Source organism: Musa acuminata, chromosome BXJ3-7 (genome assembly GCF_036884655.1).
Source record: "Musa acuminata AAA Group cultivar baxijiao chromosome BXJ3-7, Cavendish_Baxijiao_AAA, whole genome shotgun sequence".
Classification (NCBI taxonomy): domain Eukaryota; kingdom Viridiplantae; phylum Streptophyta; class Magnoliopsida; order Zingiberales; family Musaceae; genus Musa; species Musa acuminata.
Window position 1 is genome coordinate 33,080,952 of NC_088355.1, and position 17,510 is coordinate 33,098,461.

The following is a 17,510-nucleotide window of genomic DNA, read 5'->3' on the forward strand; positions in this document are numbered from 1 at the left end:
GGGAGAAGAACTTTTGGCCTTTACAACAATTTTGAGCTCTAAGAATCACAGAAAGGATCAAGATTTCGGTGTGTAAGTTGTGCTCTTTCAATGCTGAATGGGTGGGGTATTTATAGGCCCCAACCCAGTTCAAATTTGGAGCTCAAAACTGTCAATTTTCGGAATTCCGAGATCAGGCGGTTGCACCTCCTGACTGGGGCGATTGCATCGCCTAGCAGAGCTCGAAGACTGAGCCTCTAGGCGGTGCCACCTTTGTCAAGGGCGGTTGCACCTCTCTACTAGAGCTCGAAGACCGAGCTCAGGCGGTTGCACCTCTTGATGGGGCGGTTGCACCGCTTGCCAGAGCTCGAAGACCGAGCTCAGGCGGTGCTACCTCCTGTCAGGAGAGGTTGCATCGCCCAGTCTCGCTCGGAGACTGAGCCCAGGCGGTGCTATCTCCTGTCAGGGGAGGTTGCACCGCCTAGTCTCGCTGGGAGACTGAGCCCATGCGGTGCTACCTCCTGGCTGGGGCGGTTGCACCGCCCAGTCTCCCTGGGAAACTTAGCCCAGGCAGTGCTACCTCCTGGCTTGGGCGGTTACACCTCTCACAGCAATCAGGGTCCGAATGGGTAGATCCATTCGGCCCAATTTGGGTTTTTCAGGGGCCCAATTGCCCCAAGATTAAGCTAATGGGATCACCTCCCATTTTCAACTTAATCATTGTGCTAACTACGATAAATCCTAAGACAATTTCTGCAGCTTGCTCTGGTGTGTCAATCGCTTCTTCCGGCGAGTTTCCGGCGAACTTCCATCGATCATCCGATGAACCCTCGGTGATGCTCCTACGGACTTCCGGCAAACTCCTGGACTTGTGATGATCCACTTGGCGAGTTCCAACGAGCTTCTTTTGGCAAGCTTATGGACTTCTCGGATTTGTTCCCGTAGAACCTCCGACGATTGTCCGAACTTCCGTCGAACTCTCGAACTCCCAACGTGATCATTGTCTTGACTCCGGCGCAACTCCTACTGCATGTCTAACTTTCATCGTAGTTAATCCTACACACTTATCTCAACACATAGATTAGACAACAAATGACAATTGACTTCATCATCAAAATCCGAGATTCAACATTATCATGCTACAGAGACAAAGCAACGCTGCCTTCCATCCATGCCGTCACAGCCACTGCAGTAGTGAACCCATGGCAGCGCTACCCCAGCCGCACCATCACCGTAGGTTGCCATCACCACAGCCTCAACCCCGTTGCTCGGCGATCACCCCTTGGGTCACAGTAGCTACAACCACATCGACGTAGTAGTCTTCCAACCCCGGCACTCTCACCCCATGTAGCGATAGAAATAGGGCAGCAACTCTTCCTCCAATGCAACGACCACAGCACTGCCCTCGGCGTCCACCTCCTCGGCAACTTCGTATTGACAATGCTGATGCCCTTAACCAACATCAAAAACAGGAGTTGAGAACCTAGATTTGTAGTCCTACGAAATGGCCACTGATAACTCAGTGAAAGCACAAATGGAAGCATTGGAAATTAGAATTGAGAACCGGTTGCAAGAAATACTTAATGATTTTAAAAAGGATTTATTATGTAGCCTTGGTAAATTTCAACAAGGTGGGAGCTCAAGTTCTACGTTGCACAAATATAGAAATACTGAAAAAGTACCCCAAGATTGTGACACAATCTACTCATATATGAAGGAGGATGGACAGCTCGCAAAAATTTGTCAAACTTCTATAGTGTTGGAATATCAGAGTTGGTTTGAAAGATTATCAAATCAAGCTAGAGATTGGTCGGAACGATAACTTCTGGATACATTTATTGAAGGGCTTATTCCAGAGATCTAGTGTGAAGTTAAGGCTCGTCAACCTTGCACTATGATAGCTGCAATCTCATTCGTACATCTACATGAGAAAAAAATCAATAGGAAAAATCATGGAAATAGAAGTGATAATAACCAGATAATCAGTAATCCACCCGGCCCATCTATTCCAACTAAAGCCTTGACACTCGAAAACTAACCCAAGAAGAACTCAAGGAAAGATCAGCAAAGAGTTTGTACTATGATGAAAAGTGGAGTATGGAGCACCGATGTAAACAATGGCAACTTCTGATAATTGAGCCAATTGGAGAGGAACCGGAAGCAAAAGAGTTGGACTCTGATCATGAAGGTGTGAAAACTGATGAAGATATTGAAGCCTTCACACATACAATGCATGCATTGGCTAGTTATACTAACCCAAAAACTATGAAAATTGAAGAAACTTTGAAGCATCAACCGGTCACTATTTTGATTGATACAGGTAGTACTAATAATTTTGTGGATAGGAAAGTGGTAGCCCAACTAGCCCACCACATTGAAGGTTATGACATATTCGAAGTAAAAATAATTGATGGACAGATTTTAACTTGTTATAGCAAAGGCCAGGAGTTTCTTGCTATGATTACTACACTGAAAGACCGACCTATTACTGACACTATCAAAAAGTTGAGACCATACTTACTTGATCAATGGGTTGTGATGCATTACAGATAGACTATGACTGAAGTGTTGAAAGAGAAGCTCCCCGAGATTGATGTTGCTCAGCCTTGAGGACAAGGCTGATTTGAAGAGGGAGGAATTGTTAGGACCATTTTTCTAAACTTTTGAATAATATTTATTGAGTCTGTTTAGTTTAGTTATTTATTGAGACAGTTTGATTCAGTTAGAGTCAAGTAGAGGTTTATTTAATATTTATTTATTATTAGAGTTCAAGTCCTGATGGACTTTGGGTGGAACTCTATAAATAGTGATGTAACCCTTTCATCAATTAATCAATCAATGAAATGTTATTTCACTCTATGGAAACCCTAGGAGGCCGATCCCCTCGAAGTGATCAAGGAGGGTCGATCCCCTCGAAACAATCAAGGAGGCTGATCCCCTCGAAGCGATCATTATCATTCTCATTTCCCCCCTTTTTTCCATGATAAGACTTTAGGGTCTTACTAATTGGTATCAGAGCGATGATAAGACTTTAGGGTCTTATCAATTGGTATCAGAGCGACGATAAGGTCTTAGGGTCTTATCACACGTAAAAGTAAATGGGTACCTAAAAATCATCCTTTCTTATAGAAACATACACCATCACAAGGTAGGAGCAAGAGATGGTACCTCGATAGTGGATGCTCAAGGCATATGACCGGAAATCCATCTTAATTCTCTAAGCTCACTAGCATAGATGAAGGCTATGTCACCTTCAGAGACAACAACAAGGGTAAAATCATTGGCAAAGGAACCATAGGTAACAAATCGAACTTCTTTATTCAAGATGTTTTGTTAGTTGATGGTTTAAAACATAACCTCTTGAGCATTAGTCAACTATGTGATAAAGGATATATTGTCAAATTCGAATCTAATGCTTGCATCATTGAAAAATCATACAAAAACACATCTATGATTGCATTAAAATAAAATAACGTATACACCATTGACATCAATAACTTTGTAATGAAATGTGTTTCACGGTTTTGAATGAGGATGCTTGTCTTTGGCATAGGAGATTAGGTAATGCTAGCATGAAACTAATCACTTAAACATCATCCAAAGAACTTGTAAGAGGAATTCCTCATATCAAGTTCATCAAAGATAATGTGTATGATGCTTGTCAATTAGGAAAACAAATTAAGAGTAGTTTCAAATCTAAGAATCAAATAAGTACCTCTAGGCCCTTGCAATTGATCCATATGGACTTGTTCGAACCAATCTCTACATCAAACCTAGGAGGTAGCAAATACGCCTTTGTTATTATAGATGACTATAGTAGATGCATATGGACTTATTTCTTGAAACACAAAAATGAATGTTTTAGATATTTCACCAAGTTTTATAAACTTGTTTAAAATGAAAAGGGTTCTATGATTTCATCAATTAGAAGTGATCATTGTGGTGAATTTCAAAACCGTGATTTCTAAGAATTTTATGAATTTAATGGATACAATCACAACTTCTCTACTCTAAGAAATCCTCAACAAAATGGAGTAGTAGAAAGAAAAAATAGAAATTTATAAGAAAAGGCGAGAACCATGTTGAATGAACATAGCCTACCCAAATATTTTTGGGCCGAAGCCGTAAACACTACATGCTATATTTTGAATAGAGTTCTAATAAGACCCTTACTCACCAAAACTGTAACACCCCTCATTTCCGAATGTTCGTATAATTTTGGTGATAATGTAAGCATCTATTTTAATTGACAAAAGAGATAGAGTATGTATTAGAGGTAACTTATTTTTAAGATTTGGGAGATCTGTTCAAAAAAAAAAAAGAATCTGAGGACCTATATGTAAACCCTAAGGACCTAATCGTGAATATGATAAAAACAAGGACTAATCTGCAAAATGCACCAAATGACAAATCCCACCGCTTAAGCTTCTCTGCCTTCGTTCTTAAGGAAGCAGAGAAGGCAGCTCGTGGGTGATCAGGGAAAGAAAGAAAGAAAGAAGAAGAAGAAGAGAAACAAAAATTGGGGCTTTTGGGGTTCTTGCTTTAATCTTTTCATTGGGGGTCAAAATTCTCAAAGGCAAGTGTTCTAACCCCATCCTACAGAAGTATTAGACTCTGTTTTTATGTTGATTCAAAATAAATTGGAAGATTTCTATTTAGAAACTGATATGTCTCTCTTTGGACTTAAAACCATGGATTCTGAAATATTTTCGGTATACTGACCCCTATACACTGTTTCGGCTATAAGTTTTAGCACAAAATGTGAATTCAGGCAGGAACTATTTTTTTTGTAATTAGACTCTTATGTCTTTCTTTTGACACCGATTTTGTAGAATTTGGACACCGAATACTTACCCAAACATTTTTTTCAAATGAGACTATAGATGCTGTAAAACAGACTTCATGATTTCTGACCTATCGATACTAAATTGCCTATAACTCCCTGTTGAGAATTCTGATTTGTACCAAACTGAATTTTATTTGAAACTAGACTTGAAAATCTTTCGTTTGACATATAATTTGAAAATTTTGGAATTCAATTGCCAACCCTATTATCTGTTGAGTCCGACCCTATAAATTCTGCGAAACAGTGATTGTGATTTTGACCTTGTGTTGCCAAATCAGAGGTAACTCTGTGTTGGGAGCCCTGTTTCATATGAAATCTGTTCCATCCGAATACAGATTGATATATGGTTCGACCATAGTCTTCTTATGGGTATTGGAGCATAATTGTTATTCTGAAATATTTGTTTGATGTGCCACTGGAATTCTGTCCGAAATCGAGCTTTGGTCGATTTCGCGTATTCTGTTCCCTTCCTTTGGATACTTGAATTCGTCTAACCTTCTTATTTGAATTGAGCTAACTATAATTGGATTCCCTGTACACTCTTGCTTCCATTTTCCTTTCTAAAATGAATACATTTGTGAGAGATTTGTGTCCTTGCGTCATTTGTTCTTAACAAAGGCACATGTAAGCTTTGTTATTCCGCGTGTGCTTCCGATATATGCTACTTATTGTTGAAACTGCCCTTTTGTACTCTGGTGTGTGGGATTGTCTGGACCTTTGCCAGAAATGGTAAAGGGTATGCGCTATTTGCCCGCTTTGTGGGGTCCCGTTATGTGGGATATTCTGGACCTTTGCCAGAAATGGTAAAGGGTATGCGCTTGTTACCCGCTTTGTGGGTATGTGATTAGAGCCTGCGATGCTCTGCCGACCCCCTTTGACTTCACCTAGACGTGGGTGGATGGAGCTCCCAGACGTGGGAGAGTTTTGTCAGGTGGTCATTCAGAAATGGATGAATCACATTCTTACTGAGATCCCACTACACCCTCTATATGTTTGATATGACATCCAGAGTTTTGGTGAGTTATTTATGTTCATACTCTGGATAAGATTGATATGATTGCAACGTCAAGGACGACGTTTGAGCTCTTGTACGATATGTGTACCTATATGCTCTGAAAGGCTTCATTCACTGATGATTTTGCTTCGAAATGTTCCATATGCTGTTGATATGCTTCGAGACATTTTATATGCCATTGATAAGCTCTGATATGTTTCCTTTGTTTCTGATATGCTCCAATTACTCTATGCCCCATCTGTCAGGAACCAAATATGCATGATTGAAAGGACAAATTATGATTCTGCTCCTAATGATATTATGTCTACGAAATCGTATATTCTGCTTTGTGTTTTGAAACTGTATCTCTTTGGAAATTGTACCCTTTTGATATGGATATGTTAGTCACTTGCTGAGCTCTTTATGCTCACCCCGTTTGTTGATAAATTTTTCAGGATAGCGTATCGCTTGCTTAAATGTTAAGAATGGGCTGAGGCAGTGGAAAGTTTAGAAGACGTTGGGCAGAACTTTTGTTAGCATACATGTAGTTGTGTATAAGCTACCTTGCATCTAATGAAATGTGACTATGAATCTAAACTTGTGGATTTTGTGTAAGTTAATGGATCCCTCATGTATAGGGTTTTGGAATGTTAAATTAAATTTGTGTAATGATATGAAGTTATGGTAAATCGTTGTTTGTGGTGACTGCATAGAATTCCCCACTTGTGGATTTACACTGTGGTTTTTATTTTGATGAGTTGAGTTCAGATTGTATGAATTATCGAGTGATGTGTGCTATGTTTATGAATTGCACAAGGTTATGAAGTGGTAGATTATAGAAGTGAGAATTTTGATCTGAATGTTTTCTTAGTGACCTCAAATGTGTGTTTGGATCCTGGGTTAGTTGTGATGAAGATTTTAAATATTATCGATATATTTTGTGGGGGCGTGACAAAAACTCTCTATGAGTTATGGAACAATAAAAAACCCAATGTTTCATATTTTAAAGTTTTTGGGTGTAAGTGTTTTATCTTGAAGGAAAAAGATGTCTTAGGAAAATTTGATACAAAATCTAATGAAGGAATTTTTCTTAGTTATTCTTCGGTTTCTAAAATTTTTCGTATCTTCAATAAAAGAACTTTAATTATAGAAGAATCCATTCATGTTGTTTTCAATGAGATTTCCGAAATCAAGAAAAATGATTTTGATGATATGTTAATTTCGATTCTTTGAATTTAAATGAAACCCCTTCTCCAACTAGCAACTTGGATGCATCCACTTCCAAAACATCCTTACCCAAGGATTGGAAGTATGTAGATGCTCATCCTAAGGAGCTAATTCTAGGAGACACATCTAAGGGGGTTCAAACACGTTCTTCTCTTAAAAATTTTTGTGTCAACGCCGCTTTTCTCTCTCAAATTGAACCTAAATGTATTGACGAAGCCATGAAAGATGATTCATGGATTATCACAATGCAAGATGAGTTAAATCAATTTGAGTGAAATGAGGTGTGGTAGCTTGTTCTTAGACCAAATGACCATTTAATTATTGGTACTAAATGGGTCTTTAGAAACAAGCAAGATGAATATGGTATCATGGTTAGAAACAAAGCTAGATTAGTGGCCAAAGGTTTCAACCAAGAAGAATGTATCGATTACGAAGAAACCTTCGCTCCTGTGGCTCGATTAGAAGCCATAAGGATGCTCCTTGCCTATGCTAGTAAGAACAATTTTAAGTTGTTTCAAATGGATGTTAAAAGTGCTTTTCTTGATGGCTTTATTTCCAAAGAAGTCTATGTTGAACAACCTCCTAGATTTGAAAATAATTGCCTCCCTAATCATGTGTTTAAATTAACTAAAGCTCTCTATGGTTTAAAACAAGCCCCAAGGGCTTGGTATGAGAGACTTAGTTCTTTTCTTATTGAAAATAATTTCACAAAAGGCAAGGTCGATACTACATTGTTTATCAAGAATTTTAAAAATAATTTTCTCATTATTCAGATTTATGTTGATGATATTATCTTCGGTTCTACGAATGAATCTCTTTGTGAATCTTTTGCTAAAACTATGAATCTCGAATTTGAAATGAGTTTGATGGGAGAATTAACCTTCTTCTTAGGCTTACAAATTAAGCAACTAAGCAATAGCATCTTTATTAGTCAAACTAAATATGCTTTAGATTTGCTAAAAAGATTTAATATGGATAGCTTAAAAGCTATCAACACTCCTATAAGCACCTCCACTAAGTTAGAAATAGATGAGAGTGGAGAAAACTTTGATCAAAAAACTTATAAGGGTATGATAGAAAGTTTACTTTACCTTACTAACACTAGACCGGATATCATGTTCAGTGTAGAACTTTGTACTAGGGTTCAATCGAATCCTAAGATATCTCATCTCAAAGTTGTTAAAAAATACTTAGATATCTTAAAAGTACCACAAATCTAGGATTATGGTATTCAAAATCTAAGAATTTTAAGCTAATTGCTTATACTAATACAGATTTTACTAGGTGCAGACTAGATAGAAAAAGCACATAAGGAACATGTCAATTTTTAGGACATGCCCTTGTTTCCTGGTTATCTAAGAAAAAAAACTCGATTGCACTATCAACAACCAAAGCTGAGTATATTACAGTTTGTGCACGCTATGTACAAGTTGTGTGGATGAAAAACACCTTAGAAGATTATAAAGTTCATCTTAAAAATATTTCTATTAAATGTGATAACACAAATGCAATATGCTTAACAAAGAATCTCATTCAATACTCAAGAACAAAGCATATTGATATTAGACATCACTTTATACGAGATCATATCACTAATCATGATATAATTATAGAGTTCATTAATACTAAACATCAACTAGCTGATATTTTTATGAAGCCTTTAAGTAAAAAATAATTTGATTTCATTAGAAGAGAATTAGGAATGTTGATTTGTCCGAATGCATGAACTTTTTAAATTTATTTTTCAAACTTTCTTGATTCAATGATCAATCACTTAATGCTATAAGGAGAAGTTTACACGATTACATGTCTTAATAACATATTGGAAATTATGTGTTTTGGATACAAAAATTTCCATAATGATAAGCATGTGTTATTTTCATGAGTGTATTTGAAAAACATATGGCAAAAATGTGTCCGAATGCATGAACTTATTAAAATCATTTTTCGGACATTCTTAATCCATTCACTTAATTGCTATAATGAGAATTTTACACTATTACATGCCTTGATAACATGTTGGAAATTATGTGTTTTGGATACAAAAATTTCCATGATCATGAGCATGTTTTATCTTCATGATTGTGTTTGAAAATCTATAGCAAAACCATGTCCGAATACATGAAAGCGTTAAATTTCATTTTCGGATTTTCTTGATCCTAATATGATTTAGTATTTCTCTTCCGGACTTAATGTAGCTTTCAAAAGCATATGTCATATCGAGTTTGTTTCATATCATTGACATATGGAATCAATTAACAAATGCATCTCTTATAGACTTATCGTGTGAAAAATATTTTTTCGAGAAATGGATTTGATGAAATGATTCCTTCTTATAAATTCCTTTTTGAAAAAGGAAGATCTTTTTTAATACTTACAAGAATTTGATTCACATACATATCTTGATCTTTGCAAAAATGAAGCATGATTTAATCTCTTATCGATTTTAACTTCATTCAAGTAAGCTCACAAATGACTTTCCTCCTTCATGCAAAAAGATAATGACAAATAAAAAGAAAAAAATAATGAAAGCTATCTCCATATCATGTTTTCCTTGAGATGTTTGTATAATTGGTATCCTATCACTCATTGTTGAAAAATGACATGAATCATTACCGCACTTATGCTTAAAGTTTGCTTAAATAGTTCTCCTTTTTATTGATGACAAAGGGGGAGAAATACATGGTAAATTGATGATAGAATTGCTATGAGTGCTAATTTTAATTATTTTAAGATATCAAAAGCTTGCATTGAAATATATGATAAATTGGTGATAGAATTGCTATGATTGCTATATTTGCACTATGCCATATTTGCACTATATTAAGATATCAAGAACATACATCATAATTTTATATGTTGATATCTTACCATATGATAAATTGCTATGATTGCTATCTTTTACATTTGAAATGTAAAACCTGAAAATGGATATCAAGCCTTGACATCATTTTCAGAGAGATACATCATGAGAGGAATCTTGATAGGAGTATTGATAAGGTTAAATGATCTTAACTTAACAATATGTCTCTTGAATCCAAAGGCTTTGAATTCAAAAATGACTTATCTCAAGTATGGCATATAGATAGGGAGAGTTAAGGTTAACTCTGTTAGGATCGGAGCGGAACTAAGAGAGGGGGGGGGGGGGTGAATTAGTGCGGCGGATTAAAACTCGTAAGTTTGAATTCGATTTCGTAAATGTGTAGAGATTTCGATTTGACAAAGGATGACTTAGTAAAAATAGCTCGAGTAAAGGAAGGAGATGAAAACCGAAAGTTTGCTGCTAAGTAAATAAATGTTTCACAAAGTTAAACACTCACACATTCAAGGAACACTACAATTTAAAGTGGTTTGGTCAAATGACCTACATTCACTTGTGAAGCCTTCTTCGATGAGGCTCCCAACTTACACTAGAAAATCACTTTGAAGGGGAAGGACCAAATACCCCTCTTATAATCTTTTTACAAGTGGTTCATACTCTTACAAATTTTTCAAAGAAAAAGAGGGAGGTGAACACTTAATCTATTGAATACAAGATTTTGCTAAAGCTTTTTCTCAATTTCTAACTTCTTGAAAGTTGATATCTCTGCTGAGAATTGAGGGGTATTTATAGGCCCCAAGAGGATTCAAATTTAGGCTCCAAATTTGAATCACTTTTGGGTTTTTCGGTGCTGGCGGTGACACCGCCTGTCAGTGAGGGTGCCACTGCCTATCAATGTCTGACATTGATAATGTACTAGCGGTGCCACCGCTAGACCTCTCGGGTTCTATGCAGTGCCACCGCCCAGTCCGGTAGTATACTAGCGGTGCCACCACCTAGTCCAGCGGTGCCACCACCTAGTCCAGCGATGCCACCGCCTGGACTTTTCAAATCACTGGTTGGGCTCCAATCTTGGCCCAAACCAGTACAAACTCGGGCCCAATTGGCCCCTAACCGAGTTATAGGATTAACCCTTAATCCTAACCTAAATTATATGCAAACTATGAAATTAAGACAAAGCCTTAAGTAAATTTTTAACCGACAACGTTGAGTTTCCTTCCGACGAGCTTTCCGGTGAACTTCCAATGGACTTTCGATACACCCTCGAATTTCTTCCGATAGACTCCTAGCAGGCTTCCGGTCTTGTGGGCGAGTTCAACGAGTCTTTGGCAAGTATTCGAACCTTCTCGGTGATCTCCGCGAACCTCCAACAATCTTTCCAGTGGACTTTTGAAAACTTCGGCAAGTCCCCGATTCTTTCTCGGTTGGTTCCGACAGTACTTCCGACAATTCTTCGAACTTGACTTCGATAAACTTGCTTTATGTCTTCATGCTATCGTAGTTAATCCTGCACATGTAAAACAAACTTCGATCTAGACAATTAATCCTAAGCATCTAATCAAGTTGTCCGGCATGTCATTGGTCCCTCGACGCTTCGTCCGATTCTTCGTCGCATCGTCCTCTCCTACGGCCTATTGCCCAATCGGCTAGTTGACTCCGCAACTTCGATATCCTTGGCACAATGTTCACTCTTCTTGGCCCAATGCTCGAATCTACGGCTCGAAGTCTTCTATCGATACATCGACCGATCCACCGGTCCGACGTCCAATCTTCTAACATATTCCTCCGGCCCAATATGATTTTCCTGCTTTAATTGTCTCATTTTGATCGAAGCATCTTGCATCACTCAAAATGCAGATTAAAACATAAACACATATTGATTGGTTTCATCATCAAAATATGGGATTCAACAATCTCCCTCTTTTTTATGATGACAACCAATCGATGACGGAGTTAACCTTAACTCCTGGAGTTTAAACAAACACCCCCTATCAATATACTATATTGATAGAAACTCTTGGATTCAAAAATCCAAGCAACATGTCATAATAAAATCATTACATATAATCAACATACTTCTCCCCCTTTGTCATCAACAAAAAGGAGAAGTACCATAATCAAGTGTTTATGATATACAAGTTCAACTCATTGCATGAAAAATATAATATCCATTTTTATCATAATGCAAGTTGTAAGCTTGAAAATTTAGCAAGTGTTACATAGTGCTTAGAACATTCAAGCTATCAAGTTGTAGATATGAAAGTTTTACAACATACAAGCTAGCAAATTTAAATATGTGCAAGTTAGCATATTTGCTTTTCTTTACGATATGCAAGATAGCATTTGTTTGTAATGTTCAAGATAGCAAGTTCTACATCATGCTAGCTAGCAAATTAGAGATGTTCAAGAATGCAACTCTTGCTTCTTAAAATATGCAAGTTGCAAGTTAGCAAATTTTTGCTTCCTTTGCAATGTTTGAGCTAGCAATTTTGCTTCTATTGCAAAGTGCAAGTTAGCAATTTTGCAATGTTTTATATCTTGAGATAGGCAAGATTGCACTTTTGGTATGCAAATTTATAGTATGCAAGTTATCAACTTTTACACATAAAGTTAGCAAAAAGATATGCAAGATGGACTATTTTGCCTCTTTTCGAAATGTGTAACTTGGCACATATTGCTTCTTTTGAGATTTACAAGATAGCACTTTTGCGTCTTCTTGAAGTATGCAAGCTAGCTAGCAAAATTTGCTCCCCCTATGTCATTGTCAAATAGAAGGGAATAACAATACAATCATGTAATTCATTTTCCTTTACTATAATCTTCAAATCATGACAAGGGTAAATAACAAAGATGAAAAATGAATGTCAAAAGACATCATTTTTGACAAATTTCTTCTTTGTAAATAGAAAGCATGATAGGAAACAATCTTGATTCAAAGAGAAAACTCAAGTTATAAATTATCAAGATGTCAAGTAGCAAATCATGGTTTACAAGAACAAGTTTCTTGTTAGTTAATAGCAAAAAGAATTCTAGGAGAAAAAAATCTCAATTCATACATATAAAATCTTATGATTCACATAGAAGATCTCCTCTTTTATAAAACGAGAGAATCATGATGAATCTTGATTTACATAAAGTTTCAAAACATAATTATCAAGATCATGAATACTAAAAGACCATGAAACATTTAGACAAATCTCCTTTTAAATAGAAAACAATCTTGATTCATTCAATAGAAAATTCAAATTATAATTACGAGAAATCAAGATCATGATTTCAATAAAACCCATTAAATTCAAATCATTTTCATAATCCATGAGATTCATAAAAATAATACAAATGGATTCATCAAAATCAATAAGATATAGAAAAATAATTTTCAAGAAAAATGTTCTTCTCTTTTAGTTGTTTCAATTCATGTGATTTATTTCATTCAAGCATGCCCTTTTTATTTATGTCAAATAAAAATATGTATCATGTTTAAAGCCGAAAGTGTGAGATTTATTACAACAAGGATCAATAAGGCACTTTCATTATGGTAAAAATCGATAATCCGTAAATCACAAGATTCATCATGTATAATTTTGAAAATCTCATGCATAGAACAAAATCATCAATCATGATATCAAAATATTTATCATTTAAAGCATTCATGATACACATCATATGCAATACATCACATACATTATCATAATAAAAAGCATAAGTATTGCATGCATCATTCCAAATCATAAATATTTCAAATCATGATGGTATTAATTTGTCAAATTGCATCCTACCATGCATGATCATAACTTTTCATTTGTATGCATCAAAATAATATCAAGAGTATTTCATGCATAATTTTATATCACCACATAAGGAATATCAAGAAGAAAATAATTGGGTGATGAGATAAACATTTCATGAATACAAGGAATTGCATAAAAATCATATCATGAAAGATTAGAATATGTGAATACCAAAAGGCATGATTTCTTTTTGAAAAACCTACTCATAAATAATCAAAAGAAAATCTTAGGAGATCGATTAATGAAAAAATATTGATTCATAATAAATCTTAATTTGTAAATATCACGGAATCAAGATCATGATTTTGGATAAAACTCATTCAAATTCAAATCATCCAAATCATCAAAATCTCAATATTTCTTTCAAGAGATTCAAAATGGCATAAATAATTTTATTGGTCTCTTAGGTAGAAATCAATAAGATAGAGAAAAAGGAAATTTTTAATAAAAAATTCTTTCCTCCTTTTGTTTCAACTTATTGATTGACTCCATACATGCATGTCCTTTTCTTTCAAATCCATGCATCATCGTTTAAAACCGAAAGATCAAAAATCATCAAGATAAAAAAAAGTGTAACATATAATTCAAAAAAAATGATTTCAACTCATTACTCATTGCTTCAAGTCAAACATGATTTCATTTAATCAAAATTGAATAACTTGAAGACCAATAAATCATCATGTATAATAATCATCAAGTATGATACAAACTTTTCAAAACATTTATCATGATAAGGCATATAAGCCAAAGAAACTATTAAACATAAAGCATATTCATCAATGATGGTTTCATTAGGCATAAGGTATTTTCAACCAAAATCATTTTGTTATTTGTTGTAGTCATGCATTTTTCTTTTTAGGTGAATCTATCTTTTCACGCTTAGTTTTCTATATAAAAATCATGCATCATCATTAAGCATGATATTAAACTTCTTAATATTTTCATTAAGACATCAAGCTTGGTTTCAATCAAAATTGAAAATCATCAAGATACACATTTTTTCTTCTTAAGAAAAACATACATATGATCATTAGATTTAAATCTAACATTTTATTCCATTAACATAAAACATACAATTTTCATTATTATTTTCAAAGTTATGATCATGATCATATTTTTACATTTTCAATTTTTAAACGTGCAATTTTTAAGAAAAATAATTATTCTAAAAAAAGAAAATGCATAATGGAAAACATCAAGTAATTTCAAAATAAATTAAGGGATTTTCGATTACCTCATCATTGAAAGTGGTTAATGCATAGTTTGCCACCTTACCTTTTTTGATTTTCTTCTCGTCTTCGGAGGAACTCGATTCATCCTAATTTTTGTTCTTCTTACGTTCAAAGCAAGTAGTTCCATTCTTTTTGCTTTTTAATTTTTGTTTCATTTGTAGTTTAAGTTTACCATCACTTGAGCTTATGCTCAAGTGGTCTTCAAATGTTCTATATCCCAAATCCTTCCTGTTTTTTGGAAGGTTATTCTCGAGTTCCCTTTTTGCCATATTGTTCATTTCGTAGGTCATTAGAGACCCAATAAGTTCTTCGAGAGGAAATGTTTTAAGGTCCTTGGCCTCTTAAATAATCGTATCTTTTGGATCTCAACTCTTTGGAAGGGATCTTAAAATTATAGTTACTAGTTCAAAGTTAGAAAAACCTTTACCAAGAGCTTTGAGTCCATTGATGACATCTGTGAAACGGGTGTACATGTCTCCGATGGACTTACTTAGTTTCATTCGGAAAAGTTCGTAAGAATGCACAAGAATTATGATTTTGGACTCTTTCACTTGGCTAGAGCCTTCACGAGTGACCTCAAGAGTTCTCCAAATATCAAAAGCCAAATCACAAATCAAAAAGCGATTAAATTCATTTTTGTCAAGTGCACAAAACAAGACATTCATAGCCTTTGCATTTAAAGCAAAAACCTTCTTCTTCGATTCATCCCATTCGCTCATCGGAAGAAAAGATTTTTGAAATCCATTTTTGACAATAGTCCAAAGCTCAAAATCCATAGAAATAAGGAAGATCCTCATATGAGTCTTCCAATACGTATAATCCGACCCATTAAACATAGGCGGACATGTAATAGAGTGACACCCTTGCATGCTAGAGTAAGCCACCTCTCTTGGGTATTAAATCAAATATGAGAGCGAGCCTTGCTTTGATACCAATTGTTAGCTTCGGAGCGGCACTAAGAGGGGGGGGGGTGAATTAGTGCAGCGAATTAAAACTCGTAAGTTTAAATTCGATTTTGTAAATGTGTAGAGATTTCGATTCGACAAAGGATGACTTAGTAAAAATAGCTCGAGTAAAGGAAGGAGATGAAAACTGAAAGTTTGCTGCTAAGTAAATAAATGTTTCAAAAAGTTAAATACTCACACATTCAAGGAACACCACAATTTAAAGTGGTTCGGTCAAATGACCTACATCCACTTGCGAAGCCTTCTTTGATGAGGCTCCCAACTTCCACTAGCAAATCACTTTGAAAGGGAATGACCAAATACCCCTCTTACAACTTTTTTACAAGTGGTTCACACTCTTACAAATTTTTCAAAGAGAAAGAGAGAGGTGAACACTTAAGCTATTGAAAACAAGACTTTGTTAAAGCTTTTTCTCAATTTCTAACTTCTCAAAAGGTGTTATCTCTACTGAGAATTGAGGGGTATTTATAGGCACCAAGAGGATTTAAATTTGGGCTCCAAATTTGAATTACTTTTGGGTTTCCTAGTGCTAGCGGTGCCACCGCCTATCGGTGGCAGTGCCACAGCCTGTCAGTGTCTCACACTAACAGTGTACTAGTGGTGCCACCGCTAGACCTCTCTGTTAGAATCAATAGCACTAAAAGGGGGGGTGAATTAGTGCAGCGGAAAACTTTTGACGATTAAAAAAGTGTTCGTACGATAAAAGTGATTTCAGTAGAAAAGCCGATTCGTAAATCTCTTTAACTTGTAATCAAGCGAGATGTAGTTAAAGGAAATCTATGAAGGTAGTTTGCAGTTATGATGAAAGTTAAAATGTAAGCGCAAACTGAAATATGATGTTCGTACGATAAAACTGATTTACGTCTAAACGCTGATTCGGAAAATACTGAACTTTGAAACATGATCGTAAATGTGCAGAATGCAGTAAGCTATTGAGGAGGTTTGCAGTAAGGATAAGATGCTCAAAGTAAATGCAAAATGAGATTTAGAGTGGTTCGGTCAATCTTGACCTACTCCACTTTTGGCTTCCTCCACCGAAGAGGTCACCGACGTCAACTAGAAGCCTTCCTTCAATAGGCGAAGGCCAACCACCCTTTTACAGTTTCACTCCTTTTGACGGGCTTAGGAGACAACCCTTACAGAATTTTCTTTCCTCTCTTAACAGATTAGAACTTGGAAGAAAAGAGGAAGAAGAACTTTCAACTCATACAACACTTTTGAGCTCTAAAAATCACAAAGTAAAATTAGAATTTCGGTGGTTTTTGGGTGCCCTTTCAGTGTTGAAAGGGTGGGGTATTTATAGGCCCCAACCTAGTTTGAATTTGGAGCTCAAAGCTATCAATTCCCGGAATTTCGGGATCTGGTGGTTGCACCGCTTGACTAAGGCGGTTGCACCGCTTGGCAGAGCTCGAAGACTGAGCCTATGGGCGGTGCCACCTCCTGTCAGGGGCGGTTGCACCTCCTGCCAGAGCTCGAAGACCGAGCTCAGGCAGTGCCACCTCCTGACTGGGGCGGTTGCATCGCCCAGTCTCGCTCGGAGACTAAGCCCAGGCGGTGCCATCGCTTGGCTAGGGCGATTGCACCGCCCAGTCTCGCTCGAAGACTGAACCCAGGCGGTGCCACTGCCTGGCTTGGGCGGTTCAACCGCCTGACAG

The 17,510-nt window shown here is 36.2% G+C and overlaps 1 long non-coding RNA gene across 1 annotated transcript; it reads left to right on the forward strand.

Moving 5' to 3' along the window:
* Nucleotides 1-4,423: 4,423 nt before the first annotated feature.
* Nucleotides 4,424-6,524, forward strand: LOC135642647 (uncharacterized). The gene is made up of 2 exons (XR_010498022.1): nt 4,424-4,555; nt 6,275-6,524. It is a non-coding gene; the product is annotated as an uncharacterized LOC135642647 (long non-coding RNA).
* Nucleotides 6,525-17,510: the final 10,986 nt, after the last annotated feature.